Source organism: Schistocerca cancellata, unplaced genomic scaffold (genome assembly GCF_023864275.1).
Source record: "Schistocerca cancellata isolate TAMUIC-IGC-003103 unplaced genomic scaffold, iqSchCanc2.1 HiC_scaffold_309, whole genome shotgun sequence".
In the NCBI taxonomy this organism is placed as follows: domain Eukaryota; kingdom Metazoa; phylum Arthropoda; class Insecta; order Orthoptera; family Acrididae; genus Schistocerca; species Schistocerca cancellata.
In genome coordinates, this window is record NW_026046327.1 from 1 (window position 1) to 27,587 (window position 27,587).

General features: G+C 48.8%; 51 non-coding genes across 51 annotated transcripts; all 51 read right to left on the reverse strand.

Moving 5' to 3' along the window:
* Positions 1-88: 88 nt before the first annotated feature.
* On the reverse strand, positions 89-161 carry Trnak-uuu (transfer RNA lysine (anticodon UUU)). Its single transcript has one exon. It is a non-coding gene; the product is annotated as a tRNA-Lys (tRNA).
* Positions 162-701: 540 nt separating this feature from the next.
* Trnaf-gaa (transfer RNA phenylalanine (anticodon GAA)) lies at positions 702-774 on the reverse strand. The gene has a single exon. It is a non-coding gene; the product is annotated as a tRNA-Phe (tRNA).
* A 614-nt stretch (positions 775-1,388) lies between these two features.
* Trnas-uga (transfer RNA serine (anticodon UGA)) lies at positions 1,389-1,470 on the reverse strand. Its single transcript has one exon. It is a non-coding gene; the product is annotated as a tRNA-Ser (tRNA).
* Positions 1,471-2,042: 572 nt separating this feature from the next.
* On the reverse strand, positions 2,043-2,124 carry Trnas-cga (transfer RNA serine (anticodon CGA)). The gene has a single exon. It is a non-coding gene; the product is annotated as a tRNA-Ser (tRNA).
* A 139-nt stretch (positions 2,125-2,263) lies between these two features.
* Trnak-uuu (transfer RNA lysine (anticodon UUU)) lies at positions 2,264-2,336 on the reverse strand. Its single transcript has one exon. It is a non-coding gene; the product is annotated as a tRNA-Lys (tRNA).
* Positions 2,337-2,875: 539 nt separating this feature from the next.
* Positions 2,876-2,948, reverse strand: Trnaf-gaa (transfer RNA phenylalanine (anticodon GAA)). The gene has a single exon. It is a non-coding gene; the product is annotated as a tRNA-Phe (tRNA).
* A 613-nt stretch (positions 2,949-3,561) lies between these two features.
* Trnas-uga (transfer RNA serine (anticodon UGA)) lies at positions 3,562-3,643 on the reverse strand. The gene has a single exon. It is a non-coding gene; the product is annotated as a tRNA-Ser (tRNA).
* A 573-nt stretch (positions 3,644-4,216) lies between these two features.
* Trnas-cga (transfer RNA serine (anticodon CGA)) lies at positions 4,217-4,298 on the reverse strand. Its single transcript has one exon. It is a non-coding gene; the product is annotated as a tRNA-Ser (tRNA).
* Positions 4,299-4,436: 138 nt separating this feature from the next.
* Positions 4,437-4,509, reverse strand: Trnak-uuu (transfer RNA lysine (anticodon UUU)). Its single transcript has one exon. It is a non-coding gene; the product is annotated as a tRNA-Lys (tRNA).
* A 539-nt stretch (positions 4,510-5,048) lies between these two features.
* Trnaf-gaa (transfer RNA phenylalanine (anticodon GAA)) lies at positions 5,049-5,121 on the reverse strand. The gene has a single exon. It is a non-coding gene; the product is annotated as a tRNA-Phe (tRNA).
* A 611-nt stretch (positions 5,122-5,732) lies between these two features.
* Positions 5,733-5,814, reverse strand: Trnas-uga (transfer RNA serine (anticodon UGA)). Its single transcript has one exon. It is a non-coding gene; the product is annotated as a tRNA-Ser (tRNA).
* Positions 5,815-6,386: 572 nt separating this feature from the next.
* On the reverse strand, positions 6,387-6,468 carry Trnas-cga (transfer RNA serine (anticodon CGA)). The gene has a single exon. It is a non-coding gene; the product is annotated as a tRNA-Ser (tRNA).
* Positions 6,469-6,606: 138 nt separating this feature from the next.
* Trnak-uuu (transfer RNA lysine (anticodon UUU)) lies at positions 6,607-6,679 on the reverse strand. Its single transcript has one exon. It is a non-coding gene; the product is annotated as a tRNA-Lys (tRNA).
* A 539-nt stretch (positions 6,680-7,218) lies between these two features.
* Positions 7,219-7,291, reverse strand: Trnaf-gaa (transfer RNA phenylalanine (anticodon GAA)). Its single transcript has one exon. It is a non-coding gene; the product is annotated as a tRNA-Phe (tRNA).
* A 611-nt stretch (positions 7,292-7,902) lies between these two features.
* Positions 7,903-7,984, reverse strand: Trnas-uga (transfer RNA serine (anticodon UGA)). The gene has a single exon. It is a non-coding gene; the product is annotated as a tRNA-Ser (tRNA).
* A 574-nt stretch (positions 7,985-8,558) lies between these two features.
* On the reverse strand, positions 8,559-8,640 carry Trnas-cga (transfer RNA serine (anticodon CGA)). Its single transcript has one exon. It is a non-coding gene; the product is annotated as a tRNA-Ser (tRNA).
* Positions 8,641-8,778: 138 nt separating this feature from the next.
* Trnak-uuu (transfer RNA lysine (anticodon UUU)) lies at positions 8,779-8,851 on the reverse strand. The gene has a single exon. It is a non-coding gene; the product is annotated as a tRNA-Lys (tRNA).
* Positions 8,852-9,390: 539 nt separating this feature from the next.
* Trnaf-gaa (transfer RNA phenylalanine (anticodon GAA)) lies at positions 9,391-9,463 on the reverse strand. The gene has a single exon. It is a non-coding gene; the product is annotated as a tRNA-Phe (tRNA).
* A 611-nt stretch (positions 9,464-10,074) lies between these two features.
* Trnas-uga (transfer RNA serine (anticodon UGA)) lies at positions 10,075-10,156 on the reverse strand. The gene has a single exon. It is a non-coding gene; the product is annotated as a tRNA-Ser (tRNA).
* A 572-nt stretch (positions 10,157-10,728) lies between these two features.
* On the reverse strand, positions 10,729-10,810 carry Trnas-cga (transfer RNA serine (anticodon CGA)). The gene has a single exon. It is a non-coding gene; the product is annotated as a tRNA-Ser (tRNA).
* A 138-nt stretch (positions 10,811-10,948) lies between these two features.
* Positions 10,949-11,021, reverse strand: Trnak-uuu (transfer RNA lysine (anticodon UUU)). Its single transcript has one exon. It is a non-coding gene; the product is annotated as a tRNA-Lys (tRNA).
* A 539-nt stretch (positions 11,022-11,560) lies between these two features.
* Positions 11,561-11,633, reverse strand: Trnaf-gaa (transfer RNA phenylalanine (anticodon GAA)). The gene has a single exon. It is a non-coding gene; the product is annotated as a tRNA-Phe (tRNA).
* A 611-nt stretch (positions 11,634-12,244) lies between these two features.
* Trnas-uga (transfer RNA serine (anticodon UGA)) lies at positions 12,245-12,326 on the reverse strand. The gene has a single exon. It is a non-coding gene; the product is annotated as a tRNA-Ser (tRNA).
* Positions 12,327-12,898: 572 nt separating this feature from the next.
* Trnas-cga (transfer RNA serine (anticodon CGA)) lies at positions 12,899-12,980 on the reverse strand. The gene has a single exon. It is a non-coding gene; the product is annotated as a tRNA-Ser (tRNA).
* Positions 12,981-13,118: 138 nt separating this feature from the next.
* Positions 13,119-13,191, reverse strand: Trnak-uuu (transfer RNA lysine (anticodon UUU)). The gene has a single exon. It is a non-coding gene; the product is annotated as a tRNA-Lys (tRNA).
* A 539-nt stretch (positions 13,192-13,730) lies between these two features.
* On the reverse strand, positions 13,731-13,803 carry Trnaf-gaa (transfer RNA phenylalanine (anticodon GAA)). The gene has a single exon. It is a non-coding gene; the product is annotated as a tRNA-Phe (tRNA).
* Positions 13,804-14,414: 611 nt separating this feature from the next.
* Positions 14,415-14,496, reverse strand: Trnas-uga (transfer RNA serine (anticodon UGA)). The gene has a single exon. It is a non-coding gene; the product is annotated as a tRNA-Ser (tRNA).
* Positions 14,497-15,070: 574 nt separating this feature from the next.
* On the reverse strand, positions 15,071-15,152 carry Trnas-cga (transfer RNA serine (anticodon CGA)). The gene has a single exon. It is a non-coding gene; the product is annotated as a tRNA-Ser (tRNA).
* A 138-nt stretch (positions 15,153-15,290) lies between these two features.
* Trnak-uuu (transfer RNA lysine (anticodon UUU)) lies at positions 15,291-15,363 on the reverse strand. Its single transcript has one exon. It is a non-coding gene; the product is annotated as a tRNA-Lys (tRNA).
* Positions 15,364-15,902: 539 nt separating this feature from the next.
* Trnaf-gaa (transfer RNA phenylalanine (anticodon GAA)) lies at positions 15,903-15,975 on the reverse strand. The gene has a single exon. It is a non-coding gene; the product is annotated as a tRNA-Phe (tRNA).
* Positions 15,976-16,586: 611 nt separating this feature from the next.
* Positions 16,587-16,668, reverse strand: Trnas-uga (transfer RNA serine (anticodon UGA)). The gene has a single exon. It is a non-coding gene; the product is annotated as a tRNA-Ser (tRNA).
* Positions 16,669-17,243: 575 nt separating this feature from the next.
* On the reverse strand, positions 17,244-17,325 carry Trnas-cga (transfer RNA serine (anticodon CGA)). The gene has a single exon. It is a non-coding gene; the product is annotated as a tRNA-Ser (tRNA).
* Positions 17,326-17,463: 138 nt separating this feature from the next.
* Positions 17,464-17,536, reverse strand: Trnak-uuu (transfer RNA lysine (anticodon UUU)). Its single transcript has one exon. It is a non-coding gene; the product is annotated as a tRNA-Lys (tRNA).
* Positions 17,537-18,075: 539 nt separating this feature from the next.
* Positions 18,076-18,148, reverse strand: Trnaf-gaa (transfer RNA phenylalanine (anticodon GAA)). The gene has a single exon. It is a non-coding gene; the product is annotated as a tRNA-Phe (tRNA).
* Positions 18,149-18,759: 611 nt separating this feature from the next.
* On the reverse strand, positions 18,760-18,841 carry Trnas-uga (transfer RNA serine (anticodon UGA)). Its single transcript has one exon. It is a non-coding gene; the product is annotated as a tRNA-Ser (tRNA).
* Positions 18,842-19,413: 572 nt separating this feature from the next.
* Trnas-cga (transfer RNA serine (anticodon CGA)) lies at positions 19,414-19,495 on the reverse strand. The gene has a single exon. It is a non-coding gene; the product is annotated as a tRNA-Ser (tRNA).
* A 138-nt stretch (positions 19,496-19,633) lies between these two features.
* Trnak-uuu (transfer RNA lysine (anticodon UUU)) lies at positions 19,634-19,706 on the reverse strand. The gene has a single exon. It is a non-coding gene; the product is annotated as a tRNA-Lys (tRNA).
* A 539-nt stretch (positions 19,707-20,245) lies between these two features.
* On the reverse strand, positions 20,246-20,318 carry Trnaf-gaa (transfer RNA phenylalanine (anticodon GAA)). Its single transcript has one exon. It is a non-coding gene; the product is annotated as a tRNA-Phe (tRNA).
* Positions 20,319-20,929: 611 nt separating this feature from the next.
* On the reverse strand, positions 20,930-21,011 carry Trnas-uga (transfer RNA serine (anticodon UGA)). The gene has a single exon. It is a non-coding gene; the product is annotated as a tRNA-Ser (tRNA).
* A 572-nt stretch (positions 21,012-21,583) lies between these two features.
* Positions 21,584-21,665, reverse strand: Trnas-cga (transfer RNA serine (anticodon CGA)). The gene has a single exon. It is a non-coding gene; the product is annotated as a tRNA-Ser (tRNA).
* Positions 21,666-21,803: 138 nt separating this feature from the next.
* On the reverse strand, positions 21,804-21,876 carry Trnak-uuu (transfer RNA lysine (anticodon UUU)). The gene has a single exon. It is a non-coding gene; the product is annotated as a tRNA-Lys (tRNA).
* A 539-nt stretch (positions 21,877-22,415) lies between these two features.
* Positions 22,416-22,488, reverse strand: Trnaf-gaa (transfer RNA phenylalanine (anticodon GAA)). Its single transcript has one exon. It is a non-coding gene; the product is annotated as a tRNA-Phe (tRNA).
* Positions 22,489-23,099: 611 nt separating this feature from the next.
* On the reverse strand, positions 23,100-23,181 carry Trnas-uga (transfer RNA serine (anticodon UGA)). Its single transcript has one exon. It is a non-coding gene; the product is annotated as a tRNA-Ser (tRNA).
* A 572-nt stretch (positions 23,182-23,753) lies between these two features.
* Positions 23,754-23,835, reverse strand: Trnas-cga (transfer RNA serine (anticodon CGA)). The gene has a single exon. It is a non-coding gene; the product is annotated as a tRNA-Ser (tRNA).
* A 138-nt stretch (positions 23,836-23,973) lies between these two features.
* On the reverse strand, positions 23,974-24,046 carry Trnak-uuu (transfer RNA lysine (anticodon UUU)). Its single transcript has one exon. It is a non-coding gene; the product is annotated as a tRNA-Lys (tRNA).
* Positions 24,047-24,585: 539 nt separating this feature from the next.
* On the reverse strand, positions 24,586-24,658 carry Trnaf-gaa (transfer RNA phenylalanine (anticodon GAA)). Its single transcript has one exon. It is a non-coding gene; the product is annotated as a tRNA-Phe (tRNA).
* A 611-nt stretch (positions 24,659-25,269) lies between these two features.
* On the reverse strand, positions 25,270-25,351 carry Trnas-uga (transfer RNA serine (anticodon UGA)). Its single transcript has one exon. It is a non-coding gene; the product is annotated as a tRNA-Ser (tRNA).
* A 573-nt stretch (positions 25,352-25,924) lies between these two features.
* On the reverse strand, positions 25,925-26,006 carry Trnas-cga (transfer RNA serine (anticodon CGA)). The gene has a single exon. It is a non-coding gene; the product is annotated as a tRNA-Ser (tRNA).
* A 138-nt stretch (positions 26,007-26,144) lies between these two features.
* On the reverse strand, positions 26,145-26,217 carry Trnak-uuu (transfer RNA lysine (anticodon UUU)). The gene has a single exon. It is a non-coding gene; the product is annotated as a tRNA-Lys (tRNA).
* A 539-nt stretch (positions 26,218-26,756) lies between these two features.
* On the reverse strand, positions 26,757-26,829 carry Trnaf-gaa (transfer RNA phenylalanine (anticodon GAA)). Its single transcript has one exon. It is a non-coding gene; the product is annotated as a tRNA-Phe (tRNA).
* Positions 26,830-27,440: 611 nt separating this feature from the next.
* Trnas-uga (transfer RNA serine (anticodon UGA)) lies at positions 27,441-27,522 on the reverse strand. Its single transcript has one exon. It is a non-coding gene; the product is annotated as a tRNA-Ser (tRNA).
* Between the last annotated feature and the right edge of the window lie 65 nt (positions 27,523-27,587).

Consider the following 27,587-nt stretch of genomic DNA (forward strand, 5'->3'; position numbering starts at 1 on the left):
TGTGGTGTCAGAAAACGGCGTAGCTGCATTATTTTCCGTAGCGTTTCCACCGCTACCAGACGAATCGCTACCAAAGTATTAAAATTTCCGCCCGGACAGGGACTTGAACCCTGGACCCTTAGGTTAAAAGCCTAATGCTCTACCGACTGAGCTATCCGGGCTCACACAAGGCTGCAAAACCTCCCACGATGCACAACTATACATTGACTCATGTCCTTTACTGTTGTTCAATCGCTGCATGGGGCCGTTACTAATAAAACGTCGCCCAAATGCTGTCTACAAACTTATCGCGCTAAGCCCGTAACACACTATCGAAGACTGCTGACACACGATGCAACAACAAATTGTACCAGTTGTTACGTCTCATACGTTGGAGCAGAGAATTTACGTGTTTTGTCGACACTCACTGGGCAATTGGAAAATTCACAAGCATTTCGAATGCAATGTTTCCCACGCTTTCGCTCATTTCACGGGTTCCGTTGAAGATGTTCTTCACCACCTGACACAGAAAAGGGAATGCAGTCGGTAGGATATTTTTAATTCTTTTGCTTCTAAGGGAGTTAGTTGTCTAGTAAGTTCCTCTTATGGCATGCAATAGACAACCAGAACAGCTACAGGAGAGGGTCAGTTTTGTTGTCAGCGGTAGTTGCATTATCACAAACGCAGAGTAATTCCATTGGCGTCGCATGAAAACGAATACCTGCCGAAACCCGGGATCGAACCAGGGACCTTTAGATCTTCAGTCTAACGCTCTCCCAACTGAGCTATTTCGGCTGACGTCGAAGGTTGCCATTTGCATGTGTTCGTTAATTTGTGCCTCGTTGCCAATTTCACAGTCACCTTCGTCTGATAAGACATAGGGACGCTGAAGGGCGAGCAGCCGATGCAGTGAAGTTCCACACACATTTCTTCAGCTTCCGTCATCGTAACAAGCAAACATGTCGACTCGATTCGTGTGATATTGAATTCGCTGACTTGACGTGACGCCACGCTGACGCTAGAAAACACGTGCTATATCGATGCCAGGGGCAACTCGTGTGCAGAGAACGAGACACAAGAAGGAGTGAGCCTCTCCCACCATATGAGAGGCAGTATCTAGCAGATACACACGGTAAAACATTCGACTTGCGTTAGCTCATAAATTGCCTACACGTCATCGTCTGCAAGCTAAAATGGACACATCTGCACTGCCCAGTGAGGCGACACTTGTACTAACACCTGGTGGACGGCTGTGAGACTAGGAGATGAGCCTGCGGCTTCTGGGGGCGACTGTAACGCTGCGCCCTCGATCAAATAACACTGCACATTGCTGGTGACCCACGTGTTTAGTAGTGACGCAACTGCTAGGATGCAGCTCAACGTCCGCCTTTTGAGAGCGAGAAAATTTTCGCAGTCGGCAGGACTCGAACCTACGCTCCCAGAGGGAATCTGATTTCAAGTCAGACGCCTTAACCACTCGGCCACGACTGCCGGTGGCGGAAGCGACTCCCGACAAGTGAAGCCGCCATCTTTAGAAGCAATCTGATGGCAGAAAACGGCGTGGCCTCACTCTTTGCTGTAGGGTTTCCATTAGCCGTTACGAAAGTGTACTAATTTCCCACTGACTTATGGCTCAATGGCGACTTCACCGACTTCCCACTGACGCACCGCTGACGCTAGTTTTCTGTCGTCTTAAAACGAATGGACATACCTCCAAGCAGCTGCGAGATCTTAAGAAAAGAAAAAAAAAAACGCTGCACCACTGCTTTTGCCGCACTCGAATGATTGAAATTGCGATTCATAAAAAGAAAATGAAATGTCCGCTCTGTCCAACACTTTCGAGCACATCTGTGTACTCACCATCTCAGCGACGGCTTTCTGCAGTCCCAGCGTCAGTGCGAGGTGAACCGAAAGGCACAGTAAGTAGCTGTCGTCGCGAAACTCAGTATTCTTAAAACGGAAATTTTCGTCTTGTTGAGAATGGCATCACTGGTTGCACCCGCATTCGCCCACGCATGTCACATGTGTGCGAAAACGTTTGCTCCTCTTTACGCAAAATCGCACGCAGCCGGTAGGATTCGAACCTACGCTCCCAGAGGGAATCTGATTTCGAGTCAGACGCCTTAACCACTCGGCCACGACTGCCGTTAGCGCGGTGTTCTCTCGACACATGCAACTGCTACCGTTTAAAACACTGTGGTGTCAGAAAACGGCGTAGCTGCATTATTTTCCGTAGCGTTTCCACCGCTACCAGACGAATCGCTACCAAAGTATTAAAATTTCCCGCCCGGACAGGGACTTGAACCCTGGACCCTTAGGTTAAAAGCCTAATGCTCTACCGACTGAGCTATCCGGGCTCACACAAGGCTGCAAAACCTCCCACGATGCACAACTATACATTGACTCATGTCCTTTACTGTTGTTCAATCGCTGCATGGGGCCGTTACTAATAAAACGTCGCCCAATGCTGTCTACAAACTTATCGCGCTAAGCCCGTAACACACTATCGAAGACTGCTGACACACGATGCAACAACAAATTGTACCAGTTGTTACGTCTCATACGTTGGAGCAGAGGAATTTACGTGTTTTGTCGACACTCACTGGGCAATTGGAAAATTCACAAGCATTTCGAATGCAATGTTTCCCACGCTTTCGCTCATTTCACGGTTCCGTTGAAGATGTTCTTCACCACCTGACACAGAAAAGGGAATGCAGTCGGTAGGATATTTTTAATTCTTTTGCTTCTAAGGGAGTTAGTTGTCTAGTAAGTTCCTCTTATGGCATGCAATAGACAACCAGAACAGCTACAGAGAGAGGGTCAGTTTTGTTGTCAGCGGTAGTTGCATTATCACAAACGCAGAGTAATTCCATTGGCGTCGCATGAAACGAATACCTGCCGAAACCCGGGATCGAACCAGGGACCTTTAGATCTTCAGTCTAACGCTCTCCCAACTGAGCTATTTCGGCTGACGTCGAAGGTTGCCATTTGCATGTGTTCGTTAATTTGTGCCTCGTTGCCAATTTCACAGTCACCTTCGTCTGATAAGACATAGGGACGCTGAAGGGCGAGCAGCCGATGCAGTGAAGTTCCACACACAATTTCTTCAGCTTCCGTCATCGTAACAAGCAAACATGTCGACTCGATTCGTGTGATATTGAATTCGCTGACTTGACGTGACGCCACGCTGACGCTAGAAAACACGTGCTATATCGATGCCAGGGGCAACTCGTGTGCAGAGAACGAGACACAAGAAGGAGTGAGCCTCTCCACCATATGAGAGGCAGTATCTAGCAGATACACACGGTAAAACATTCGACTTGCGTTAGCTCATAAATTGCTACACGTCATCGTCTGCAAGCTAAAATGGGACACATCTGCACTGCCCAGTGAGGCGACACTTGTACTAACACCTGGTGGACGGCTGTGAGACTAGGAGATGAGCTGCGGCTTCTGGGGGCGACTGTAACGCTGCGCCCTCGATCAAATAACACTGCACATTGCTGGTGACCCACGTGTTTAGTAGTGACGCAACTGCTAGGATGCAGCTCAACGTCCGCCTTTTGAGAGCGAGAAAATTTTCGCAGTCGGCAGGACTCGAACCTACGCTCCCAGAGGGAATCTGATTTCAAGTCAGACGCCTTAACCACTCGGCCACGACTGCCGGTGGCGGAAGCGACTCCCGACAAGTGAAGCCGCCATCTTTAGAAGCAATCTGATGGCAGAAAACGGCGTGGCCTCACTCTTTGCTGTAGGGTTTCCATTAGCCGTTACGAAAGTGTACTAATTTCCCACTGACTTATGGCTCCAATGGCGACTTCACCGACTTCCCACTGACGCACCGCTGACGCTAGTTTTCTGTCGTCTTAAAACGATGGACATACCTCCAAGCAGCTGCGAGATCTTAAGAAAAGAAAAAAAAAAACGCTGCACCACTGCTTTTGCCGCACTCGAATGATTGAAATTGCGATTCATAAAAAGAAAATGAAATGTCCGCTCTGTCCAACACTTTCGAGCACATCTGTGTACTCACCATCTCAGCGACGGCTTTCTGCAGTCCCAGCGTCAGTGCGAGGTGAACCGAAAGGCACAGTAAGTAGCTGTCGTCGCGAAAACTCAGTATTCTTAAAACGGAAATTTTCGTCTTGTTGAGAATGGCATCACTGGTTGCACCCGCATTCGCCCACGCATGTCACATGTGTGCGAAAACGTTTGCTCCTCTTTACGCAAAATCGCACGCAGCCGGTAGGATTCGAACCTACGCTCCCAGAGGGAATCTGATTTCGAGTCAGACGCCTTAACCACTCGGCCACGACTGCCGTTAGCGCGGTGTTCTCTCGACACATGCAACTGCTACCGTTTAAAACACTGTGGTGTCAGAAAACGGCGTAGCTGCATTATTTTCCGTAGCGTTTCCACCGCTACCAGACGAATCGCTACCAAAGTATTAAAATTTCCGCCCGGACAGGGACTTGAACCCTGGACCCTTAGGTTAAAAGCCTAATGCTCTACCGACTGAGCTATCCGGGCTCACACAAGGCTGCAAAACCTCCCACGATGCACAACTATACATTGACTCATGTCCTTTACTGTTGTTCAATCGCTGCATGGGGCCGTTACTAATAAAACGTCGCCCAAATGCTGTCTACAAACTTATCGCGCTAAGCCCGTAACACACTATCGAAGACTGCTGACACACGATGCAACAACAAATTGTACCAGTTGTTACGTCTCATACGTTGGAGCAGAGAATTTACGTGTTTTGTCGACACTCACTGGGCAATTGGAAAATTCACAAGCATTTCGAATGCAATGTTTCCCACGCTTTCGCTCATTTCACGGTTCCGTTGAAGATGTTCTTCACCACCTGACACAGAAAAGGGAATGCAGTCGGTAGGATATTTTTAATTCTTTTGCTTCTAAGGGAGTTAGTTGTCTAGTAAGTTCCTCTTATGGCATGCAATAGACAACCAGAACAGCTACAGGAGAGGGTCAGTTTTGTTGTCAGCGGTAGTTGCATTATCACAAACGCAGAGTAATTCCATTGGCGTCGCATGAAAACGAATACCTGCCGAAACCCGGGATCGAACCAGGGACCTTTAGATCTTCAGTCTAACGCTCTCCCAACTGAGCTATTTCGGCTGACGTCGAAGGTTGCCATTTGCATGTGTTCGTTAATTTGTGCCTCGTTGCCAATTTCACAGTCACCTTCGTCTGATAAGACATAGGGACGCTGAAGGGCGAGCAGCCGATGCAGTGAAGTTCCACACACATTTCTTCAGCTTCCGTCATCGTAACAAGCAAACATGTCGACTCGATTCGTGTGATATTGAATTCGCTGACTTGACGTGACGCCACGCTGACGCTAGAAAACACGTGCTATATCGATGCCAGGGGCAACTCGTGTGCAGAGAACGAGACACAAGAAGGAGTGAGCCTCTCCACCATATGAGAGGCAGTATCTAGCAGATACACACGGTAAAACATTCGACTTGCGTTAGCTCATAAATTGCTACACGTCATCGTCTGCAAGCTAAAATGGACACATCTGCACTGCCCAGTGAGGCGACACTTGTACTAACACCTGGTGGACGGCTGTGAGACTAGGAGATGAGCTGCGGCTTCTGGGGGCGACTGTAACGCTGCGCCCTCGATCAAATAACACTGCACATTGCTGGTGACCCACGTGTTTAGTAGTGACGCAACTGCTAGGATGCAGCTCAACGTCCGCCTTTTGAGAGCGAGAAAATTTTCGCAGTCGGCAGGACTCGAACCTACGCTCCCAGAGGGAATCTGATTTCAAGTCAGACGCCTTAACCACTCGGCCACGACTGCCGGTGGCGGAAGCGACTCCCGACAAGTGAAGCCGCCATCTTTAGAAGCAATCTGATGGCAGAAAACGGCGTGGCCTCACTCTTTGCTGTAGGGTTTCCATTAGCCGTTACGAAAGTGTACTAATTTCCCACTGACTTATGGCTCCAATGGCGACTTCACCGACTTCCCACTGACGCACCGCTGACGCTAGTTTTCTGTCGTCTTAAAACGATGGACATACCTCCAAGCAGCTGCGAGATCTTAAGAAAAGAAAAAAAAAACGCTGCACCACTGCTTTTGCCGCACTCGAATGATTGAAATTGCGATTCATAAAAAGAAAATGAAATGTCCGCTCTGTCCAACACTTTCGAGCACATCTGTGTACTCACCATCTCAGCGACGGCTTTCTGCAGTCCCAGCGTCAGTGCGAGGTGAACCGAAAGGCACAGTAAGTAGCTGTCGTCGCGAAAACTCAGTATTCTTAAAACGGAAATTTTCGTCTTGTTGAGAATGGCATCACTGGTTGCACCCGCATTCGCCCACGCATGTCACATGTGTGCGAAAACGTTTGCTCCTCTTTACGCAAAATCGCACGCAGCCGGTAGGATTCGAACCTACGCTCCCAGAGGGAATCTGATTTCGAGTCAGACGCCTTAACCACTCGGCCACGACTGCCGTTAGCGCGGTGTTCTCTCGACACATGCAACTGCTACCGTTTAAAACACTGTGGTGTCAGAAAACGGCGTAGCTGCATTATTTTCCGTAGCGTTTCCACCGCTACCAGACGAATCGCTACCAAAGTATTAAAATTTCCGCCCGGACAGGGACTTGAACCCTGGACCCTTAGGTTAAAAGCCTAATGCTCTACCGACTGAGCTATCCGGGCTCACACAAGGCTGCAAAACCTCCCACGATGCACAACTATACATTGACTCATGTCCTTTACTGTTGTTCAATCGCTGCATGGGGCCGTTACTAATAAAACGTCGCCCAAATGCTGTCTACAAACTTATCGCGCTAAGCCCGTAACACACTATCGAAGACTGCTGACACACGATGCAACAACAAATTGTACCAGTTGTTACGTCTCATACGTTGGAGCAGAGAATTTACGTGTTTTGTCGACACTCACTGGGCAATTGGAAAATTCACAAGCATTTCGAATGCAATGTTTCCCACGCTTTCGCTCATTTCACGGTTCCGTTGAAGATGTTCTTCACCACCTGACACAGAAAAGGGAATGCAGTCGGTAGGATATTTTTAATTCTTTTGCTTCTAAGGGAGTTAGTTGTCTAGTAAGTTCCTCTTATGGCATGCAATAGACAACCAGAACAGCTACAGGAGAGGGTCAGTTTTGTTGTCAGCGGTAGTTGCATTATCACAAACGCAGAGTAATTCCATTGGCGTCGCATGAAAACGAATACCTGCCGAAACCCGGGATCGAACCAGGGACCTTTAGATCTTCAGTCTAACGCTCTCCCAACTGAGCTATTTCGGCTGACGTCGAAGGTTGCCATTTGCATGTGTTCGTTAATTTGTGCCTCGTTGCCAATTTCACAGTCACCTTCGTCTGATAAGACATAGGGACGCTGAAGGGCGAGCAGCCGATGCAGTGAAGTTCCACACACATTTCTTCAGCTTCCGTCATCGTAACAAGCAAACATGTCGACTCGATTCGTGTGATATTGAATTCGCTGACTTGACGTGACGCCACGCTGACGCTAGAAAACACGTGCTATATCGATGCCAGGGGCAACTCGTGTGCAGAGAACGAGACACAAGAAGGAGTGAGCCTCTCCACCATATGAGAGGCAGTATCTAGCAGATACACACGGTAAAACATTCGACTTGCGTTAGCTCATAAATTGCTACACGTCATCGTCTGCAAGCTAAAATGGACACATCTGCACTGCCCAGTGAGGCGACACTTGTACTAACACCTGGTGGACGGCTGTGAGACTAGGAGATGAGCTGCGGCTTCTGGGGGCGACTGTAACGCTGCGCCCTCGATCAAATAACACTGCACATTGCTGGTGACCCACGTGTTTAGTAGTGACGCAACTGCTAGGATGCAGCTCAACGTCCGCCTTTTGAGAGCGAGAAAATTTTCGCAGTCGGCAGGACTCGAACCTACGCTCCCAGAGGGAATCTGATTTCAAGTCAGACGCCTTAACCACTCGGCCACGACTGCCGGTGGCGGAAGCGACTCCCGACAAGTGAAGCCGCCATCTTTAGAAGCAATCTGATGGCAGAAAACGGCGTGGCCTCACTCTTTGCTGTAGGGTTTCCATTAGCCGTTACGAAAGTGTACTAATTTCCCACTGACTTATGGCTCCAATGGCGACTTCACCGACTTCCCACTGACGCACCGCTGACGCTAGTTTTCTGTCGTCTTAAAACGATGGACATACCTCCAAGCAGCTGCGAGATCTTAAGAAAAGAAAAAAAAAAAACGCTGCACCACTGCTTTTGCCGCACTCGAATGATTGAAATTGCGATTCATAAAAAGAAAATGAAATGTCCGCTCTGTCCAACACTTTCGAGCACATCTGTGTACTCACCATCTCAGCGACGGCTTTCTGCAGTCCCAGCGTCAGTGCGAGGTGAACCGAAAGGCACAGTAAGTAGCTGTCGTCGCGAAAACTCAGTATTCTTAAAACGGAAATTTTCGTCTTGTTGAGAATGGCATCACTGGTTGCACCCGCATTCGCCCACGCATGTCACATGTGTGCGAAAACGTTTGCTCCTCTTTACGCAAAATCGCACGCAGCCGGTAGGATTCGAACCTACGCTCCCAGAGGGAATCTGATTTCGAGTCAGACGCCTTAACCACTCGGCCACGACTGCCGTTAGCGCGGTGTTCTCTCGACACATGCAACTGCTACCGTTTAAAACACTGTGGTGTCAGAAAACGGCGTAGCTGCATTATTTTCCGTAGCGTTTCCACCGCTACCAGACGAATCGCTACCAAAGTATTAAAATTTCCGCCCGGACAGGGACTTGAACCCTGGACCCTTAGGTTAAAAGCCTAATGCTCTACCGACTGAGCTATCCGGGCTCACACAAGGCTGCAAAACCTCCCACGATGCACAACTATACATTGACTCATGTCCTTTACTGTTGTTCAATCGCTGCATGGGGCCGTTACTAATAAAACGTCGCCCAAATGCTGTCTACAAACTTATCGCGCTAAGCCCGTAACACACTATCGAAGACTGCTGACACACGATGCAACAACAAATTGTACCAGTTGTTACGTCTCATACGTTGGAGCAGAGAATTTACGTGTTTTGTCGACACTCACTGGGCAATTGGAAAATTCACAAGCATTTCGAATGCAATGTTTCCCACGCTTTCGCTCATTTCACGGTTCCGTTGAAGATGTTCTTCACCACCTGACACAGAAAAGGGAATGCAGTCGGTAGGATATTTTTAATTCTTTTGCTTCTAAGGGAGTTAGTTGTCTAGTAAGTTCCTCTTATGGCATGCAATAGACAACCAGAACAGCTACAGGAGAGGGTCAGTTTTGTTGTCAGCGGTAGTTGCATTATCACAAACGCAGAGTAATTCCATTGGCGTCGCATGAAAACGAATACCTGCCGAAACCCGGGATCGAACCAGGGACCTTTAGATCTTCAGTCTAACGCTCTCCCAACTGAGCTATTTCGGCTGACGTCGAAGGTTGCCATTTGCATGTGTTCGTTAATTTGTGCCTCGTTGCCAATTTCACAGTCACCTTCGTCTGATAAGACATAGGGACGCTGAAGGGCGAGCAGCCGATGCAGTGAAGTTCCACACACATTTCTTCAGCTTCCGTCATCGTAACAAGCAAACATGTCGACTCGATTCGTGTGATATTGAATTCGCTGACTTGACGTGACGCCACGCTGACGCTAGAAAACACGTGCTATATCGATGCCAGGGGCAACTCGTGTGCAGAGAACGAGACACAAGAAGGAGTGAGCCTCTCCACCATATGAGAGGCAGTATCTAGCAGATACACACGGTAAAACATTCGACTTGCGTTAGCTCATAAATTGCTACACGTCATCGTCTGCAAGCTAAAATGGACACATCTGCACTGCCCAGTGAGGCGACACTTGTACTAACACCTGGTGGACGGCTGTGAGACTAGGAGATGAGCTGCGGCTTCTGGGGGCGACTGTAACGCTGCGCCCTCGATCAAATAACACTGCACATTGCTGGTGACCCACGTGTTTAGTAGTGACGCAACTGCTAGGATGCAGCTCAACGTCCGCCTTTTGAGAGCGAGAAAATTTTCGCAGTCGGCAGGACTCGAACCTACGCTCCCAGAGGGAATCTGATTTCAAGTCAGACGCCTTAACCACTCGGCCACGACTGCCGGTGGCGGAAGCGACTCCCGACAAGTGAAGCCGCCATCTTTAGAAGCAATCTGATGGCAGAAAACGGCGTGGCCTCACTCTTTGCTGTAGGGTTTCCATTAGCCGTTACGAAAGTGTACTAATTTCCCACTGACTTATGGCTCCAATGGCGACTTCACCGACTTCCCACTGACGCACCGCTGACGCTAGTTTTCTGTCGTCTTAAAACGATGGACATACCTCCAAGCAGCTGCGAGATCTTAAGAAAAGAAAAAAAAAACGCTGCACCACTGCTTTTGCCGCACTCGAATGATTGAAATTGCGATTCATAAAAAGAAAATGAAATGTCCGCTCTGTCCAACACTTTCGAGCACATCTGTGTACTCACCATCTCAGCGACGGCTTTCTGCAGTCCCAGCGTCAGTGCGAGGTGAACCGAAAGGCACAGTAAGTAGCTGTCGTCGCGAAAACTCAGTATTCTTAAAACGGAAATTTTCGTCTTGTTGAGAATGGCATCACTGGTTGCACCCGCATTCGCCCACGCATGTCACATGTGTGCGAAAACGTTTGCTCCTCTTTACGCAAAATCGCACGCAGCCGGTAGGATTCGAACCTACGCTCCCAGAGGGAATCTGATTTCGAGTCAGACGCCTTAACCACTCGGCCACGACTGCCGTTAGCGCGGTGTTCTCTCGACACATGCAACTGCTACCGTTTAAAACACTGTGGTGTCAGAAAACGGCGTAGCTGCATTATTTTCCGTAGCGTTTCCACCGCTACCAGACGAATCGCTACCAAAGTATTAAAATTTCCGCCCGGACAGGGACTTGAACCCTGGACCCTTAGGTTAAAAGCCTAATGCTCTACCGACTGAGCTATCCGGGCTCACACAAGGCTGCAAAACCTCCCACGATGCACAACTATACATTGACTCATGTCCTTTACTGTTGTTCAATCGCTGCATGGGGCCGTTACTAATAAAACGTCGCCCAAATGCTGTCTACAAACTTATCGCGCTAAGCCCGTAACACACTATCGAAGACTGCTGACACACGATGCAACAACAAATTGTACCAGTTGTTACGTCTCATACGTTGGAGCAGAGAATTTACGTGTTTTGTCGACACTCACTGGGCAATTGGAAAATTCACAAGCATTTCGAATGCAATGTTTCCCACGCTTTCGCTCATTTCACGGTTCCGTTGAAGATGTTCTTCACCACCTGACACAGAAAAGGGAATGCAGTCGGTAGGATATTTTTAATTCTTTTGCTTCTAAGGGAGTTAGTTGTCTAGTAAGTTCCTCTTATGGCATGCAATAGACAACCAGAACAGCTACAGGAGAGGGTCAGTTTTGTTGTCAGCGGTAGTTGCATTATCACAAACGCAGAGTAATTCCATTGGCGTCGCATGAAAACGAATACCTGCCGAAACCCGGGATCGAACCAGGGACCTTTAGATCTTCAGTCTAACGCTCTCCCAACTGAGCTATTTCGGCTGACGTCGAAGGTTGCCATTTGCATGTGTTCGTTAATTTGTGCCTCGTTGCCAATTTCACAGTCACCTTCGTCTGATAAGACATAGGGACGCTGAAGGGCGAGCAGCCGATGCAGTGAAGTTCCACACACATTTCTTCAGCTTCCGTCATCGTAACAAGCAAACATGTCGACTCGATTCGTGTGATATTGAATTCGCTGACTTGACGTGACGCCACGCTGACGCTAGAAAACACGTGCTATATCGATGCCAGGGGCAACTCGTGTGCAGAGAACGAGACACAAGAAGGAGTGAGCCTCTCCACCATATGAGAGGCAGTATCTAGCAGATACACACGGTAAAACATTCGACTTGCGTTAGCTCATAAATTGCTACACGTCATCGTCTGCAAGCTAAAATGGACACATCTGCACTGCCCAGTGAGGCGACACTTGTACTAACACCTGGTGGACGGCTGTGAGACTAGGAGATGAGCTGCGGCTTCTGGGGGCGACTGTAACGCTGCGCCCTCGATCAAATAACACTGCACATTGCTGGTGACCCACGTGTTTAGTAGTGACGCAACTGCTAGGATGCAGCTCAACGTCCGCCTTTTGAGAGCGAGAAAATTTTCGCAGTCGGCAGGACTCGAACCTACGCTCCCAGAGGGAATCTGATTTCAAGTCAGACGCCTTAACCACTCGGCCACGACTGCCGGTGGCGGAAGCGACTCCCGACAAGTGAAGCCGCCATCTTTAGAAGCAATCTGATGGCAGAAAACGGCGTGGCCTCACTCTTTGCTGTAGGGTTTCCATTAGCCGTTACGAAAGTGTACTAATTTCCCACTGACTTATGGCTCCAATGGCGACTTCACCGACTTCCCACTGACGCACCGCTGACGCTAGTTTTCTGTCGTCTTAAAACGATGGACATACCTCCAAGCAGCTGCGAGATCTTAAGAAAAGAAAAAAAAAACGCTGCACCACTGCTTTTGCCGCACTCGAATGATTGAAATTGCGATTCATAAAAAGAAAATGAAATGTCCGCTCTGTCCAACACTTTCGAGCACATCTGTGTACTCACCATCTCAGCGACGGCTTTCTGCAGTCCCAGCGTCAGTGCGAGGTGAACCGAAAGGCACAGTAAGTAGCTGTCGTCGCGAAAACTCAGTATTCTTAAAACGGAAATTTTCGTCTTGTTGAGAATGGCATCACTGGTTGCACCCGCATTCGCCCACGCATGTCACATGTGTGCGAAAACGTTTGCTCCTCTTTACGCAAAATCGCACGCAGCCGGTAGGATTCGAACCTACGCTCCCAGAGGGAATCTGATTTCGAGTCAGACGCCTTAACCACTCGGCCACGACTGCCGTTAGCGCGGTGTTCTCTCGACACATGCAACTGCTACCGTTTAAAACACTGTGGTGTCAGAAAACGGCGTAGCTGCATTATTTTCCGTAGCGTTTCCACCGCTACCAGACGAATCGCTACCAAAGTATTAAAATTTCCGCCCGGACAGGGACTTGAACCCTGGACCCTTAGGTTAAAAGCCTAATGCTCTACCGACTGAGCTATCCGGGCTCACACAAGGCTGCAAAACCTCCCACGATGCACAACTATACATTGACTCATGTCCTTTACTGTTGTTCAATCGCTGCATGGGGCCGTTACTAATAAAACGTCGCCCAAATGCTGTCTACAAACTTATCGCGCTAAGCCCGTAACACACTATCGAAGACTGCTGACACACGATGCAACAACAAATTGTACCAGTTGTTACGTCTCATACGTTGGAGCAGAGAATTTACGTGTTTTGTCGACACTCACTGGGCAATTGGAAAATTCACAAGCATTTCGAATGCAATGTTTCCCACGCTTTCGCTCATTTCACGGTTCCGTTGAAGATGTTCTTCACCACCTGACACAGAAAAGGGAATGCAGTCGGTAGGATATTTTTAATTCTTTTGCTTCTAAGGGAGTTAGTTGTCTAGTAAGTTCCTCTTATGGCATGCAATAGACAACCAGAACAGCTACAGGAGAGGGTCAGTTTTGTTGTCAGCGGTAGTTGCATTATCACAAACGCAGAGTAATTCCATTGGCGTCGCATGAAAACGAATACCTGCCGAAACCCGGGATCGAACCAGGGACCTTTAGATCTTCAGTCTAACGCTCTCCCAACTGAGCTATTTCGGCTGACGTCGAAGGTTGCCATTTGCATGTGTTCGTTAATTTGTGCCTCGTTGCCAATTTCACAGTCACCTTCGTCTGATAAGACATAGGGACGCTGAAGGGCGAGCAGCCGATGCAGTGAAGTTCCACACACATTTCTTCAGCTTCCGTCATCGTAACAAGCAAACATGTCGACTCGATTCGTGTGATATTGAATTCGCTGACTTGACGTGACGCCACGCTGACGCTAGAAAACACGTGCTATATCGATGCCAGGGGCAACTCGTGTGCAGAGAACGAGACACAAGAAGGAGTGAGCCTCTCCACCATATGAGAGGCAGTATCTAGCAGATACACACGGTAAAACATTCGACTTGCGTTAGCTCATAAATTGCTACACGTCATCGTCTGCAAGCTAAAATGGACACATCTGCACTGCCCAGTGAGGCGACACTTGTACTAACACCTGGTGGACGGCTGTGAGACTAGGAGATGAGCTGCGGCTTCTGGGGGCGACTGTAACGCTGCGCCCTCGATCAAATAACACTGCACATTGCTGGTGACCCACGTGTTTAGTAGTGACGCAACTGCTAGGATGCAGCTCAACGTCCGCCTTTTGAGAGCGAGAAAATTTTCGCAGTCGGCAGGACTCGAACCTACGCTCCCAGAGGGAATCTGATTTCAAGTCAGACGCCTTAACCACTCGGCCACGACTGCCGGTGGCGGAAGCGACTCCCGACAAGTGAAGCCGCCATCTTTAGAAGCAATCTGATGGCAGAAAACGGCGTGGCCTCACTCTTTGCTGTAGGGTTTCCATTAGCCGTTACGAAAGTGTACTAATTTCCCACTGACTTATGGCTCCAATGGCGACTTCACCGACTTCCCACTGACGCACCGCTGACGCTAGTTTTCTGTCGTCTTAAAACGATGGACATACCTCCAAGCAGCTGCGAGATCTTAAGAAAAGAAAAAAAAAAAACGCTGCACCACTGCTTTTGCCGCACTCGAATGATTGAAATTGCGATTCATAAAAAGAAAATGAAATGTCCGCTCTGTCCAACACTTTCGAGCACATCTGTGTACTCACCATCTCAGCGACGGCTTTCTGCAGTCCCAGCGTCAGTGCGAGGTGAACCGAAAGGCACAGTAAGTAGCTGTCGTCGCGAAAACTCAGTATTCTTAAAACGGAAATTTTCGTCTTGTTGAGAATGGCATCACTGGTTGCACCCGCATTCGCCCACGCATGTCACATGTGTGCGAAAACGTTTGCTCCTCTTTACGCAAAATCGCACGCAGCCGGTAGGATTCGAACCTACGCTCCCAGAGGGAATCTGATTTCGAGTCAGACGCCTTAACCACTCGGCCACGACTGCCGTTAGCGCGGTGTTCTCTCGACACATGCAACTGCTACCGTTTAAAACACTGTGGTGTCAGAAAACGGCGTAGCTGCATTATTTTCCGTAGCGTTTCCACCGCTACCAGACGAATCGCTACCAAAGTATTAAAATTTCCGCCCGGACAGGGACTTGAACCCTGGACCCTTAGGTTAAAAGCCTAATGCTCTACCGACTGAGCTATCCGGGCTCACACAAGGCTGCAAAACCTCCCACGATGCACAACTATACATTGACTCATGTCCTTTACTGTTGTTCAATCGCTGCATGGGGCCGTTACTAATAAAACGTCGCCCAAATGCTGTCTACAAACTTATCGCGCTAAGCCCGTAACACACTATCGAAGACTGCTGACACACGATGCAACAACAAATTGTACCAGTTGTTACGTCTCATACGTTGGAGCAGAGAATTTACGTGTTTTGTCGACACTCACTGGGCAATTGGAAAATTCACAAGCATTTCGAATGCAATGTTTCCCACGCTTTCGCTCATTTCACGGTTCCGTTGAAGATGTTCTTCACCACCTGACACAGAAAAGGGAATGCAGTCGGTAGGATATTTTTAATTCTTTTGCTTCTAAGGGAGTTAGTTGTCTAGTAAGTTCCTCTTATGGCATGCAATAGACAACCAGAACAGCTACAGGAGAGGGTCAGTTTTGTTGTCAGCGGTAGTTGCATTATCACAAACGCAGAGTAATTCCATTGGCGTCGCATGAAAACGAATACCTGCCGAAACCCGGGATCGAACCAGGGACCTTTAGATCTTCAGTCTAACGCTCTCCCAACTGAGCTATTTCGGCTGACGTCGAAGGTTGCCATTTGCATGTGTTCGTTAATTTGTGCCTCGTTGCCAATTTCACAGTCACCTTCGTCTGATAAGACATAGGGACGCTGAAGGGCGAGCAGCCGATGCAGTGAAGTTCCACACACATTTCTTCAGCTTCCGTCATCGTAACAAGCAAACATGTCGACTCGATTCGTGTGATATTGAATTCGCTGACTTGACGTGACGCCACGCTGACGCTAGAAAACACGTGCTATATCGATGCCAGGGGCAACTCGTGTGCAGAGAACGAGACACAAGAAGGAGTGAGCCTCTCCACCATATGAGAGGCAGTATCTAGCAGATACACACGGTAAAACATTCGACTTGCGTTAGCTCATAAATTGCTACACGTCATCGTCTGCAAGCTAAAATGGACACATCTGCACTGCCCAGTGAGGCGACACTTGTACTAACACCTGGTGGACGGCTGTGAGACTAGGAGATGAGCTGCGGCTTCTGGGGGCGACTGTAACGCTGCGCCCTCGATCAAATAACACTGCACATTGCTGGTGACCCACGTGTTTAGTAGTGACGCAACTGCTAGGATGCAGCTCAACGTCCGCCTTTTGAGAGCGAGAAAATTTTCGCAGTCGGCAGGACTCGAACCTACGCTCCCAGAGGGAATCTGATTTCAAGTCAGACGCCTTAACCACTCGGCCACGACTGCCGGTGGCGGAAGCGACTCCCGACAAGTGAAGCCGCCATCTTTAGAAGCAATCTGATGGCAGAAAACGGCGTGGCCTCACTCTTTGCTGTAGGGTTTCCATTAGCCGTTACGAAAGTGTACTAATTTCCCACTGACTTATGGCTCCAATGGCGACTTCACCGACTTCCCACTGACGCACCGCTGACGCTAGTTTTCTGTCGTCTTAAAACGATGGACATACCTCCAAGCAGCTGCGAGATCTTAAGAAAAGAAAAAAAAAAAAACGCTGCACCACTGCTTTTGCCGCACTCGAATGATTGAAATTGCGATTCATAAAAAGAAAATGAAATGTCCGCTCTGTCCAACACTTTCGAGCACATCTGTGTACTCACCATCTCAGCGACGGCTTTCTGCAGTCCCAGCGTCAGTGCGAGGTGAACCGAAAGGCACAGTAAGTAGCTGTCGTCGCGAAAACTCAGTATTCTTAAAACGGAAATTTTCGTCTTGTTGAGAATGGCATCACTGGTTGCACCCGCATTCGCCCACGCATGTCACATGTGTGCGAAAACGTTTGCTCCTCTTTACGCAAAATCGCACGCAGCCGGTAGGATTCGAACCTACGCTCCCAGAGGGAATCTGATTTCGAGTCAGACGCCTTAACCACTCGGCCACGACTGCCGTTAGCGCGGTGTTCTCTCGACACATGCAACTGCTACCGTTTAAAACACTGTGGTGTCAGAAAACGGCGTAGCTGCATTATTTTCCGTAGCGTTTCCACCGCTACCAGACGAATCGCTACCAAAGTATTAAAATTTCCGCCCGGACAGGGACTTGAACCCTGGACCCTTAGGTTAAAAGCCTAATGCTCTACCGACTGAGCTATCCGGGCTCACACAAGGCTGCAAAACCTCCCACGATGCACAACTATACATTGACTCATGTCCTTTACTGTTGTTCAATCGCTGCATGGGGCCGTTACTAATAAAACGTCGCCCAAATGCTGTCTACAAACTTATCGCGCTAAGCCCGTAACACACTATCGAAGACTGCTGACACACGATGCAACAACAAATTGTACCAGTTGTTACGTCTCATACGTTGGAGCAGAGAATTTACGTGTTTTGTCGACACTCACTGGGCAATTGGAAAATTCACAAGCATTTCGAATGCAATGTTTCCCACGCTTTCGCTCATTTCACGGTTCCGTTGAAGATGTTCTTCACCACCTGACACAGAAAAGGGAATGCAGTCGGTAGGATATTTTTAATTCTTTTGCTTCTAAGGGAGTTAGTTGTCTAGTAAGTTCCTCTTATGGCATGCAATAGACAACCAGAACAGCTACAGGAGAGGGTCAGTTTTGTTGTCAGCGGTAGTTGCATTATCACAAACGCAGAGTAATTCCATTGGCGTCGCATGAAAACGAATACCTGCCGAAACCCGGGATCGAACCAGGGACCTTTAGATCTTCAGTCTAACGCTCTCCCAACTGAGCTATTTCGGCTGACGTCCAAGGTTGCCATTTGCATGTGTTCGTTAATTTGTGCCTCGTTGCCAATTTCACAGTCACCTTCGTCTGATAAGACATAGGGACGCTGAAGGGCGAGCAGCCGATGCAGTGAAGTTCCACACACATTTCTTCAGCTTCCGTCATCGTAACAAGCAAACATGTCGACTCGATTCGTGTGATATTGAATTCGCTGACTTGACGTGACGCCACGCTGACGCTAGAAAACACGTGCTATATCGATGCCAGGGGCAACTCGTGTGCAGAGAACGAGACACAAGAAGGAGTGAGCCTCTCCACCATATGAGAGGCAGTATCTAGCAGATACACACGGTAAAACATTCGACTTGCGTTAGCTCATAAATTGCTACACGTCATCGTCTGCAAGCTAAAATGGACACATCTGCACTGCCCAGTGAGGCGACACTTGTACTAACACCTGGTGGACGGCTGTGAGACTAGGAGATGAGCTGCGGCTTCTGGGGGCGACTGTAACGCTGCGCCCTCGATCAAATAACACTGCACATTGCTGGTGACCCACGTGTTTAGTAGTGACGCAACTGCTAGGATGCAGCTCAACGTCCGCCTTTTGAGAGCGAGAAAATTTTCGCAGTCGGCAGGACTCGAACCTACGCTCCCAGAGGGAATCTGATTTCAAGTCAGACGCCTTAACCACTCGGCCACGACTGCCGGTGGCGGAAGCGACACCCGACAAGTGAAGCCGCCATCTTTAGAAGCAATCTGATGGCAGAAAACGGCGTGGCCTCACTCTTTGCTGTAGGGTTTCCATTAGCCGTTACGAAAGTGTACTAATTTCCCACTGACTTATGGCTCCAATGGCGACTTCACCGACTTCCCACTGACGCACCGCTGACGCTAGTTTTCTGTCGTCTTAAAACGATGGACATACCTCCAAGCAGCTGCGAGATCTTAAGAAAAGAAAAAAAAAACGCTGCACCACTGCTTTTGCCGCACTCGAATGATTGAAATTGCGATTCATAAAAAGAAAATGAAATGTCCGCTCTGTCCAACACTTTCGAGCACATCTGTGTACTCACCATCTCAGCGACGGCTTTCTGCAGTCCCAGCGTCAGTGCGAGGTGAACCGAAAGGCACAGTAAGTAGCTGTCGTCGCGAAAACTCAGTATTCTTAAAACGGAAATTTTCGTCTTGTTGAGAATGGCATCACTGGTTGCACCCGCATTCGCCCACGCATGTCACATGTGTGCGAAAACGTTTGCTCCTCTTTACGCAAAATCGCACGCAGCCGGTAGGATTCGAACCTACGCTCCCAGAGGGAATCTGATTTCGAGTCAGACGCCTTAACCACTCGGCCACGACTGCCGTTAGCGCGGTGTTCTCTCGACACATGCAACTGCTACCGTTTAAAACACTGTGGTGTCAGAAAACGGCGTAGCTGCATTATTTTCCGTAGCGTTTCCACCGCTACCAGACGAATCGCTACCAAAGTATTAAAATTTCCGCCCGGACAGGGACTTGAACCCTGGACCCTTAGGTTAAAAGCCTAATGCTCTACCGACTGAGCTATCCGGGCTCACACAAGGCTGCAAAACCTCCCACGATGCACAACTATACATTGACTCATGTCCTTTACTGTTGTTCAATCGCTGCATGGGGCCGTTACTAATAAAACGTCGCCCAAATGCTGTCTACAAACTTATCGCGCTAAGCCCGTAACACACTATCGAAGACTGCTGACACACGATGCAACAACAAATTGTACCAGTTGTTACGTCTCATACGTTGGAGCAGAGAATTTACGTGTTTTGTCGACACTCACTGGGCAATTGGAAAATTCACAAGCATTTCGAATGCAATGTTTCCCACGCTTTCGCTCATTTCACGGTTCCGTTGAAGATGTTCTTCACCACCTGACACAGAAAAGGGAATGCAGTCGGTAGGATATTTTTAATTCTTTTGCTTCTAAGGGAGTTAGTTGTCTAGTAAGTTCCTCTTATGGCATGCAATAGACAACCAGAACAGCTACAGGAGAGGGTCAGTTTTGTTGTCAGCGGTAGTTGCATTATCACAAACGCAGAGTAATTCCATTGGCGTCGCATGAAAACGAATACCTGCCGAAAGCCGGGATCGAACCAGGGACCTTTAGATCTTCAGTCTAACGCTCTCCCAACTGAGCTATTTCGGCTGACGTCGAAGGTTGCCATTTGCATGTGTTCGTTAATTTGTGCCTCGTTGCCAATTTCACAGTCACCTTCGTCTGATAAGACATAGGGACGCTGAAGGGCGAGCAGCCGATGCAGTGAAGTTCCACACACATTTCTTCAGCTTCCGTCATCGTAACAAGCAAACATGTCGACTCGATTCGTGTGATATTGAATTCGCTGACTTGACGTGACGCCACGCTGACGCTAGAAAACACGTGCTATATCGATGCCAGGGGCAACTCGTGTGCAGAGAACGAGACACAAGAAGGAGTGAGCCTCTCCACCATATGAGAGGCAGTATCTAGCAGATACACACGGTAAAACATTCGACTTGCGTTAGCTCATAAATTGCTACACGTCATCGTCTGCAAGCTAAAATGGACACATCTGCACTGCCCAGTGAGGCGACACTTGTACTAACACCTGGTGGACGGCTGTGAGACTAGGAGATGAGCTGCGGCTTCTGGGGGCGACTGTAACGCTGCGCCCTCGATCAAATAACACTGCACATTGCTGGTGACCCACGTGTTTAGTAGTGACGCAACTGCTAGGATGCAGCTCAACGTCCGCCTTTTGAGAGCGAGAAAATTTTCGCAGTCGGCAGGACTCGAACCTACGCTCCCAGAGGGAATCTGATTTCAAGTCAGACGCCTTAACCACTCGGCCACGACTGCCGGTGGCGGAAGCGACTCCCGACAAGTGAAGCCGCCATCTTTAGAAGCAATCTGATGGCAGAAAACGGCGTGGCCTCACTCTTTGCTGTAGGGTTTCCATTAGCCGTTACGAAAGTGTACTAATTTCCCACTGACTTATGGCTCCAATGGCGACTTCACCGACTTCCCACTGACGCACCGCTGACGCTAGTTTTCTGTCGTCTTAAAACGATGGACATACCTCCAAGCAGCTGCGAGATCTTAAGAAAAGAAAAAAAAAACGCTGCACCACTGCTTTTGCCGCACTCGAATGATTGAAATTGCGATTCATAAAAAGAAAATGAAATGTCCGCTCTGTCCAACACTTTCGAGCACATCTGTGTACTCACCATCTCAGCGACGGCTTTCTGCAGTCCCAGCGTCAGTGCGAGGTGAACCGAAAGGCACAGTAAGTAGCTGTCGTCGCGAAAACTCAGTATTCTTAAAACGGAAATTTTCGTCTTGTTGAGAATGGCATCACTGGTTGCACCCGCATTCGCCCACGCATGTCACATGTGTGCGAAAACGTTTGCTCCTCTTTACGCAAAATCGCACGCAGCCGGTAGGATTCGAACCTACGCTCCCAGAGGGAATCTGATTTCGAGTCAGACGCCTTAACCACTCGGCCACGACTGCCGTTAGCGCGGTGTTCTCTCGACACATGCAACTGCTACCGTTTAAAACACTGTGGTGTCAGAAAACGGCGTAGCTGCATTATTTTCCGTAGCGTTTCCACCGCTACCAGACGAATCGCTACCAAAGTATTAAAATTTCCGCCCGGACAGGGACTTGAACCCTGGACCCTTAGGTTAAAAGCCTAATGCTCTACCGACTGAGCTATCCGGGCTCACACAAGGCTGCAAAACCTCCCACGATGCACAACTATACATTGACTCATGTCCTTTACTGTTGTTCAATCGCTGCATGGGGCCGTTACTAATAAAACGTCGCCCAAATGCTGTCTACAAACTTATCGCGCTAAGCCCGTAACACACTATCGAAGACTGCTGACACACGATGCAACAACAAATTGTACCAGTTGTTACGTCTCATACGTTGGAGCAGAGAATTTACGTGTTTTGTCGACACTCACTGGGCAATTGGAAAATTCACAAGCATTTCGAATGCAATGTTTCCCACGCTTTCGCTCATTTCACGGTTCCGTTGAAGATGTTCTTCACCACCTGACACAGAAAAGGGAATGCAGTCGGTAGGATATTTTTAATTCTTTTGCTTCTAAGGGAGTTAGTTGTCTAGTAAGTTCCTCTTATGGCATGCAATAGACAACCAGAACAGCTACAGGAGAGGGTCAGTTTTGTTGTCAGCGGTAGTTGCATTATCACAAACGCAGAGTAATTCCATTGGCGTCGCATGAAAACGAATACCTGCCGAAAGCCGGGATCGAACCAGGGACCTTTAGATCTTCAGTCTAACGCTCTCCCAACTGAGCTATTTCGGCTGACGTCGAAGGTTGCCATTTGCATGTGTTCGTTAATTTGTGCCTCGTTGCCAATTTCACAGTCACCTTCGTCTGATAAGACATAGGGACGCTGAAGGGCGAGCAGCCGATGCAGTGAAGTTCCACACACATTTCTTCAGCTTCCGTCATCGTAACAAGCAAACATGTCGACTCGATTCGTGTGATATTGAATTCGCTGACTTGACGTGACGCCACGCTGACGCTAGAAAACACGTGCTATATCGATGCCAGGGGCAACTCGTGTGCAGAGAACGAGACACAAGAAGGAGTGAGCCTCTCCACCATATGAGAGGCAGTATCTAGCAGATACACACGGTAAAACATTCGACTTGCGTTAGCTCATAAATTGCTACACGTCATCGTCTGCAAGCTAAAATGGACACATCTGCACTGCCCAGTGAGGCGACACTTGTACTAACACCTGGTGGACGGCTGTGAGACTAGGAGATGAGCTGCGGCTTCTGGGGGCGACTGTAACGCTGCGCCCTCGATCAAATAACACTGCACATTGCTGGTGACCCACGTGTTTAGTAGTGACGCAACTGCTAGGATGCAGCTCAACGTCCGCCTTTTGAGAGCGAGAAAATTTTCGCAGTCGGCAGGACTCGAACCTACGCTCCCAGAGGGAATCTGATTTCAAGTCAGACGCCTTAACCACTCGGCCACGACTGCCGGTGGCGGAAGCGACTCCCGACAAGTGAAGCCGCCATCTTTAGAAGCAATCTGATGGCAGAAAACGGCGTGGCCTCACTCTTTGCTGTAGGGTTTCCATTAGCCGTTACGAAAGTGTACTAATTTCCCACTGACTTATGGCTCCAATGGCGACTTCACCGACTTCCCACTGACGCACCGCTGACGCTAGTTTTCTGTCGTCTTAAAACGATGGACATACCTCCAAGCAGCTGCGAGATCTTAAGAAAAGAAAAAAAAAACGCTGCACCACTGCTTTTGCCGCACTCGAATGATTGAAATTGCGATTCATAAAAAGAAAATGAAATGTCCGCTCTGTCCAACACTTTCGAGCACATCTGTGTACTCACCATCTCAGCGACGGCTTTCTGCAGTCCCAGCGTCAGTGCGAGGTGAACCGAAAGGCACAGTAAGTAGCTGTCGTCGCGAAAACTCAGTATTCTTAAAACGGAAATTTTCGTCTTGTTGAGAATGGCATCACTGGTTGCACCCGCATTCGCCCATGCATGTCACATGTGTGCGAAAACGTTTGCTCCTCTTTACGCAAAATCGCACGCAGCCGGTAGGATTCGAACCTACGCTCCCAGAGGGAATCTGATTTCGAGTCAGACGCCTTAACCACTCGGCCACGACTGCCGTTAGCGCGGTGTTCTCTCGACACATGCAACTGCTACCGTTTAAAACACTGTGGTGTCAGAAAACGGCGTAGCTGCATTATTTTCCGTAGCGTTTCCACCGCTACCAGACGAATCGCTACCAAAGTATTAAAATTTCCGCCCGGACAGGGACTTGAACCCTGGACCCTTAGGTTAAAAGCCTAATGCTCTACCGACTGAGCTATCCGGGCTCACACAAGGCTGCAAAACCTCCCACGATGCACAACTATACATTGACTCATGTCCTTTACTGTTGTTCAATCGCTGCATGGGGCCGTTACTAATAAAACGTCGCCCAAATGCTGTCTACAAACTTATCGCGCTAAGCCCGTAACACACTATCGAAGACTGCTGACACACGATGCAACAACAAATTGTACCAGTTGTTACGTCTCATACGTTGGAGCAGAGAATTTACGTGTTTTGTCGACACTCACTGGGCAATTGGAAAATTCACAAGCATTTCGAATGCAATGTTTCCCACGCTTTCGCTCATTTCACGGTTCCGTTGAAGATGTTCTTCACCACCTGACACAGAAAAGGGAATGCAGTCGGTAGGATATTTTTAATTCTTTTGCTTCTAAGGGAGTTAGTTGTCTAGTAAGTTCCTCTTATGGCATGCAATAGACAACCAGAACAGCTACAGGAGAGGGTCAGTTTTGTTGTCAGCGGTAGTTGCATGATCACAAACGCAGAGTAATTCCATTGGCGTCGCATGAAAACGAATACCTGCCGAAACCCGGGATCGAACCAGGGACCTTTAGATCTTCAGTCTAACGCTCTCCCAACTGAGCTATTTCGGCTGACGTCGAAGGTTGCCATTTGCATGTGTTCGTTAATTTGTGCCTCGTTGCCAATTTCACAGTCACCTTCGTCTGATAAGACATAGGGACGCTGAAGGGCGAGCAGCCGATGCAGTGAAGTTCCACACACATTTCTTCAGCTTCCGTCATCGTAACAAGCAAACATGTCGACTCGATTCGTGTGATATTGAATTCGCTGACTTGACGTGACGCCACGCTGACGCTAGAAAACACGTGCTATATCGATGCCAGGGGCAACTCGTGTGCAGAGAACGAGACACAAGAAGGAGTGAGCCTCTCCACCATATGAGAGGCAGTATCTAGCAGATACACACGGTAAAACATTCGACTTGCGTTAGCTCATAAATTGCTACACGTCATCGTCTGCAAGCTAAAATGGACACATCTGCACTGCCCAGTGAGGCGACACTTGTACTAACACCTGGTGGACGGCTGTGAGACTAGGAGATGAGCTGCGGCTTCTGGGGGCGACTGTAACGCTGCGCCCTCGATCAAATAACACTGCACATTGCTGGTGACCCACGTGTTTAGTAGTGACGCAACTGCTAGGATGCAGCTCAACGTCCGCCTTTTGAGAGCGAGAAAATTTTCGCAGTCGGCAGGACTCGAACCTACGCTCCCAGAGGGAATCTGATTTCAAGTCAGACGCCTTAACCACTCGGCCACGACTGCCGGTGGCGGAAGCGACTCCCGACAAGTGAAGCCGCCATCTTTAGAAGCAATCTGATGGCAGAAAACGGCGTGGCCTCACTCTTTGCTGTAGGGTTTCCATTAGCCGTTACGAAAGTGTACTAATTTCCCACTGACTTATGGCTCCAATGGCGACTTCACCGACTTCCCACTGACGCACCGCTGACGCTAGTTTTCTGTCGTCTTAAAACGATGGACATACCTCCAAGCAGCTGCGAGATCTTAAGAAAAGAAAAAAAAAAACGCTGCACCACTGCTTTTGCCGCACTCGAATGATTGAAATTGCGATTCATAAAAAGAAAATGAAATGTCCGCTCTGTCCAACACTTTCGAGCACATCTGTGTACTCACCATCTCAGCGACGGCTTTCTGCAGTCCCAGCGTCAGTGCGAGGTGAACCGAAAGGCACAGTAAGTAGCTGTCGTCGCGAAAACTCAGTATTCTTAAAACGGAAATTTTCGTCTTGTTGAGAATGGCATCACTGGTTGCACCCGCATTCGCCCACGCATGTCACATGTGTGCGAAAACGTTTGCTCCTCTTTACGCAAAATCGCACGCAGCCGGTAGGATTCGAACCTACGCTCCCAGAGGGAATCTGATTTCGAGTCAGACGCCTTAACCACTCGGCCACGACTGCCGTTAGCGCGGTGTTCTCTCGACACATGCAACTGCTACCGTTTAAAACACTGTGGTGTCAGAAAACGGCGTAGCTGCATTATTTTCCGTAGCGTTTCCACCGCTACCAGACGAATCGCTACCAAAGTATTAAAATTTCCGCCCGGACAGGGACTTGAACCCTGGACCCTTAGGTTAAAAGCCTAATGCTCTACCGACTGAGCTATCCGGGCTCACACAAGGCTGCAAAACCTCCCACGATGCACAACTATACATTGACTCATGTCCTTTACTGTTGTTCAATCGCTGCATGGGGCCGTTACTAATAAAACGTCGCCCAAATGCTGTCTACAAACTTATCGCGCTAAGCCCGTAACACACTATCGAAGACTGCTGACACACGATGCAACAACAAATTGTACCAGTTGTTACGTCTCATACGTTGGAGCAGAGAATTTACGTGTTTTGTCGACACTCACTGGGCAATTGGAAAATTCACAAGCATTTCGAATGCAATGTTTCCCACGCTTTCGCTCATTTCACGGTTCCGTTGAAGATGTTCTTCACCACCTGACACAGAAAAGGGAATGCAGTCGGTAGGATATTTTTAATTCTTTTGCTTCTAAGGGAGTTAGTTGTCTAGTAAGTTCCTCTTATGGCATGCAATAGACAACCAGAACAGCTACAGGAGAGGGTCAGTTTTGTTGTCAGCGGTAGTTGCATTATCACAAACGCAGAGTAATTCCATTGGCGTCGCATGAAAACGAATACCTGCCGAAAGCCGGGATCGAACCAGGGACCTTTAGATCTTCAGTCTAACGCTCTCCCAACTGAGCTATTTCGGCTGACGTCGAAGGTTGCCATTTGCATGTGTTCGTTAATTTGTGCCTCGTTGCCAATTTCACAGTCACCTTCGTCTGATAAGACATAGGGACGCTGAAGGGCGAGCAGCCGATGCAGTGAAGTTCCACACACATTTCTTCAGCTTCCGTCATCGTAACAAGCAAACATGTCGACTCGATTCGTGTGATATTGAATTCGCTGACTTGACGTGACGCCACGCTGACGCTAGAAAACACGTGCTATATCGATGCCAGGGGCAACTCGTGTGCAGAGAACGAGACACAAGAAGGAGTGAGCCTCTCCACCATATGAGAGGCAGTATCTAGCAGATACACACGGTAAAACATTCGACTTGCGTTAGCTCATAAATTGCTACACGTCATCGTCTGCAAGCTAAAATGGACACATCTGCACTGCCCAGTGAGGCGACACTTGTACTAACACCTGGTGGACGGCTGTGAGACTAGGAGATGAGCTGCGGCTTCTGGGGGCGACTGTAACGCTGCGCCCTCGATCAAATAACACTGCACATTGCTGGTGACCCACGTGTTTAGTAGTGACGCAACTGCTAGGATGCAGCTCAACGTCCGCCTTTTGAGAGCGAGAAAATTTTCGCAGTCGGCAGGACTCGAACCTACGCTCCCAGAGGGAATCTGATTTCAAGTCAGACGCCTTAACCACTCGGCCACGACTGCCGGTGGCGGAAGCGACTCCCGACAAGTGAAGCCGCCATCTTTAGAAGCAATCTGATGGCAGAAAA